The sequence below is a fragment of the Chanodichthys erythropterus genome, chromosome 5 (assembly GCF_024489055.1).
Source record: "Chanodichthys erythropterus isolate Z2021 chromosome 5, ASM2448905v1, whole genome shotgun sequence".
Taxonomy (NCBI): Eukaryota; Metazoa; Chordata; class Actinopteri; order Cypriniformes; family Xenocyprididae; genus Chanodichthys; species Chanodichthys erythropterus.
In genome coordinates, this window is record NC_090225.1 from 9,777,501 (window position 1) to 9,782,673 (window position 5,173).

The 5,173-nt window shown below is 35.4% G+C and overlaps 1 protein-coding gene across 11 annotated transcripts in view; it reads left to right on the forward strand.

Annotated features, from left to right (window-relative positions):
• Nucleotides 1–5,027, forward strand: part of cpeb3 (cytoplasmic polyadenylation element binding protein 3) — a 42,429-nt gene extending 37,402 nt beyond the window's left edge. For 6 of the 11 annotated variants that reach the window (XM_067385994.1, XM_067385995.1, XM_067385997.1 and 3 more), the window contains one exon: nucleotides 1–5,027. This exon is cut by the window's left edge and continues 552 nt beyond it. The gene's annotated coding sequence lies outside the window, so the exon portion shown is untranslated. The other 5 variants (XM_067385996.1, XM_067385999.1, XM_067386000.1 and 2 more) reach the window with 1 other exon arrangement.
• The last annotated feature ends 146 nt before the right edge of the window (nucleotides 5,028–5,173 follow it).

Below are 5,173 nucleotides of genomic sequence, written 5' to 3' on the forward strand. Positions count from 1 at the left end.
CATTTACAAAAAGGATATATTTTTATTTTATATTTATCTATATACACATAGATAATACATTTTGGGTGTCAGACGTTTTAAAGGAGCATGCACTTATTGTGATGAAAGAGTGATAGGAAATTCCCCTTTAGATGATGACAAAAAAAAAAAAAAAAAGAGTTACCAAAGGTAAAATTAATTCATTAAGAAAGTCATGGTGGGGTCGCTGTTAAAAAACACCCAAGTTATTAAAGTAAACAACCATTTGCTTTCCATGTTGAAATGAATAGTAATACCTCATGCATGCATCTCTTTCTGTTCGCTGAGATTTTTTAGGCTTATTTTTTATGAGTTTTTTTAGTATTATCTACATGTAATTCTGCAATAGCTTTGCTGCTAAATCCATGGTATGAACCCATACCGTCATAATTTATTCAGGTGAATGAGCGCACCGAGGGGTCTGCGCCTGCACCGAAACTGCATGTAAATGAATCTGCGATGCATGCTGTAAAATCGGGCATCACTTTCATTTTCCCCATGAGACCGGCCAGATGACAGTGCTTAGGAGCTCTTCAGGGGACATGGTAATGGGAAAAAATATAAGATGGGAGGAAAAATTGTCTCAGTGCTTTTGCGTTTGTTTGTAAAAATCCTCTCACAAAAGTATTGCGTGTCCCCTAATTAACTTTGCATCCGCATTGCATTAGGTTGCGTTCGCTTGCAAAACATTTGCGTTTGCTCATAAAACATATGCGTTCCCTGAGAAACTTTGTTCACTGGCAAAACATTTGCGTTTGCTCGAAAAACATTAGCGTCTGCTTGCAAAACATTTGCATTCCTCGAGAAACTTTGTTTGCTTGCAAAACATTTAAAACATTTTCGTTCGCTTATAAAACATTTGTTTGCTCGAAAAACATTAGCATCCGCCTCGCAAAATATTAGCATTCGCTCGCCAAGCGTTGGCTTGCAAAACATTTACGTTTCCCGAGAAACTTTGTTCGCTCGCAAAACAATTGCCTTTGTTCAAAAAACATTTTCGTTCGCTTACAAAACATTTGTGTTTGCTCGAAAAACATTCGCGCTTGTTCGGAAAAATTTGCGTCCGCTTGCGAAACATTAGCGTGCCCCGAGACACTGTGTTTGCTTACCAAAACATTTGCGGTTGCTCAAAAACATTTTCGTTCGCTTACAAAACATTTGTGTTTGCTTGAAAAACATCCGCGTTTGCTCTGAAAAATTTGTGTCCGCTTGTAAAACATTAGCATTCGTTCGCAAAGCGTTAGTGTTTGCTCATAAAACATTTGCGTTCCCTGAGAAACTTTGTGTTTACTCGCAAACATTTGCGTTTGCTCGAAAAAACATTAGCGTTCGCTCATAAGACATTTGTGTCCGCTTGTGAAAACATTGTTGCTCAAAAAAACGAAGATTTTTCATTTGCTTACAAAACATTTGTTTGCTCGAAAAACATTAGTGTCAGCTTTTGAAACAGCGTTCCTCGAGAAACTTTGTGTTCACTTGCAAAACATTTCCACTTGTTAAATTTTTTTTTAGTTTGCTTACAAAACATTTATTTGCTTGAAACATTAGCATTTGCTCATGAAACATTTGCGTTCTCTCGCAAAATATTTGTTTGTTCGAAAAACGAAAATATTATGTTCTCCAGAGAAACTTTACATATGCTTGCAAAAACACTATATATTTTTTTTATTTCCATCACAAAATTTTGCAAGCGAACGCTAAAGTTTTGCGAGCGAAAACACAAAAGCATTGAAATATACTTTTCCTCCTATCTCATTGTTTTAACCATCACCATGTCCCTTTAGGGACCCCATACAGAACCGCAGTGGTGTGTTTCAAACCAGTTAGATGTAGGAAATCTTCTAGCGAAATGTCTTTAACAGGTGAAGTATTTTTTGCAGTGATTGTTCATAGAATTGTGCAATTTTTATACACTATGTAGTTCAGTTAGACGACGCCTAGAACTGTGATTCGCTTTAACTGTTATTGATGTCTGACATGGAACGTCCTGTGAAACTAGCGTATGTAAACATACGGTCCCTTCTTTCGCACACTCTTTACTAGTTGTTAGCCCACGACACGCGCCCCGTCAGAACCAAAGAGTCCGGCTCGAAACGACCAATAACACTACGTTGCATGCCAACGATTCACAATACTGTGTCCGACCGGTGACTCTGGGAGAATAAGCGAACACTGGCTCTAAATCAGTAACCTAACTTTGAGATACTGCGAGCGGAATAACCTTGGGTGACCGCTGCATTTATATCCAGATTATCCTGCGAAGCTTGAAGTAGAATCATGACCTGCTAACGTCGACGGTGGACATTTTTAAACTAAATTCAGAAAGGTAGAGAGGGTGGAGAGGACCGCGAAGAAAAGCGCCTTAGCTGCTTATCTGAGAGTCAAAAAAACTGTCAGCTTTAGGGTGGCACGTGTGGTTCGTTGGTCTGAAAATATGACGTATGCGAACACTGCTTTTGTACCGATGGAGAAAAAGAGGATTGTGGGTAACCCTGATCCCGATGATGGTGAATTCTGGGTGTTTTTGTGATATTTCTTTCCCTGCCCAGATTTTTCTATGTTTGTTCCGTCTCTGTAGTAGATAATATTTGTTATGCACTACTCTTTGTATCTGGATGGTTGAACAGTCAGCGTTGTTTTTTTTTTTTTGTTTTTTTTTTTTTGTTTTTTTCCTTTATTTTTTGTAATAGAAAAATATGTGTGCTTTCTGACTGACGTAATCTTTTGCAATACCTCAATTTTGAAATATAATAGGAGAGAGATATTTTCTAAGTAAGTTTATTCAAATAAAGACTATATATATTAATTTAATTCTGCTAGAGAAAAAAAAATGATTTAACAGATGCTTAATTTTATTTTTGTCATGCTTATTTGCTTTTAAGTTTATTTTTGGAAAAAAATTAAAAACAAAAACAACTGAAGGAGTTAGAGCTGTATTATTTGAATACTGTAGGAATCTGAAGTACAGACGCTGTTCCTGCAACATCACAGTGTTCCACAAACATCTGATCTTATAAATATTATAAAATATATATATTTTATTGAAATATATATATTCTATAGGGTCAACGGGCCGTCAGGTGCTTATAAAGTCAACTGAACATACTACTTACGTTTTTATATATTTACAATCAGTCCTTTACTATGCTGACCAGAGTTGTGAAATCTTCTGTTCATTATTTTTTTATGTTTCGTGAAATGACGTGTTCCCCTTTGTTTTGTAAAGCGCACATGCCCTGATTTGTTAAACTTATATAATTTAGGGAAAACTCATTTGTTATGGTTTTTGGCAAGATGGAGAGAAAACAATGTTCATTTTGGGAAGCTGGAAAGATATTAAACGTTTCAACTTAATGGAAAGCCTTCTACTCACCCAAGACTTGAATTAGTCCCTTTTTTAAAGGCTGATAACCTCGATTCTTTGTTGTAATGTGCAATACTGTTTGTACTGTTTGTAAAAAAGACAAAAAAAAGAACAGAAAAAGAGGCATATATCTTTATTGCAGATTTATTTTCATTGCAAGCATTGTGATTCACTAAAATCATTTTCTACTGTGTATTTACTCGACATGCTAGTACCTTCCAGTAGTAATGTAGCCTTTGTACGGAGAAATTTTTTCATTATTTTTTAGAGATTTTTTGCAAAAAAAAAAGAAAAAAAAAGACGAGATTTAAAACACATTTACATATTTTTCATTGTTTTTTATTTGTGTTTTCTTTACACACTAATTCCTCAACCATTAATGTTAGCTATTTCTGGGAGAGACTTTCATGTCTTGTCAATGTCTTTATTGTTTTGTATTTTTACTTTGAATAAATTAATTTTATGGCGCTAATTCTTAATTTTTTTCCCCATTTTTTTTTCTTTTTTTTAAGCTAAAAATGTGTAATACTGTTACTAAAATGTCTAGATTTTTTTTTAAAAAATGCAAAGCTTGTCAGTTTTGTTGCTTACATTGGTGTGATTGGGAAAAAAATTGCACACAAAAATTAACACAATCATGGATGGTAATGTATGTGATTGAAATGTAACAATGATTAGGCAATAAAAATAATGGCAGAATGGAGCAAATGTGAGGTTGTTGTGGTGAAAACCAGTCCAGACAGATAAAATGAGCTCTGATAATTCTGAAGCTCTGTAGCTCCACATTCAGACAGAACACAGCATGTGTGCGTTTAACTGACATGTTTCCCAGAATGCATTTTATTTATGAGCTGAGTGTAATGGAGTAGATTTCATGTAGCCATCGAAACGGCCTTAAACATGAAAATTCCCTTGACTTGGTGTAAATCTTGCGTTAGTTTAAAGAGACACGTCTACACCGCACACAACAAAAGCAGTGAACCCATTATAACCAGTGATGCTGTCTACACCGGATGCGGAACAAATTCCGTGTTCTATTTCTGACGTACTTCAAGTGCTACTTCCGACAATAACAAATGGATTTGCAACGGTCGCTTTGTTGCGTCATGTAGACACGGTGTTACTCGTTTTCATACAAAGCATCTGTCTTAAGATTTTCCTATAACCTATTGGAAGCATTGAAACCCTTGATAAGCTGTGCTGTATAGTCAATTAGACAACCTGTGTTTAGTGACAGTTTCACAGAAATCATCGCTGTAATATCTAATCAGGTTATTTTGGCTTGTTTATACTCTTCTACCACACTTTTAGCTCCATGTCATTTTTTTAAATGCTTAACCTACTTTTTCGTAATGCAGTTTAACTTAATTTTATATTTACATCTGGAATGGAGATTGTTAACTTGGACCTCTGCTTGTCTAACTTTGCAGTAAAACTGTGATTAAAGGATTTTTTATTTTTTTTTTTGGGCTACAGTGCTGCTAATGCTTACTAGCTTTCCCACCTTCATGATTTTTCCCTTTTCTGTACTAAACAGCAAATCTTATTAAATGTAACTGTATGACACTGTGAAACACTGTCATCTTTTGCAGTCTCATTCTCTTGTAAATCTTCACTGCTGAAACGCAACCATACAAACCAACCACCAGTTGCAAGAGACAATTTATCTAAAATATTAGTTTTGACCCAGGCCTAATTTCTTTCCTGACACACTTCACCAGAGTTGTTTTTCAGAAGCCGTGAACTGGTATTTAATATTCGGCACCACAGGTGAAAAGAGCAAGATATTAA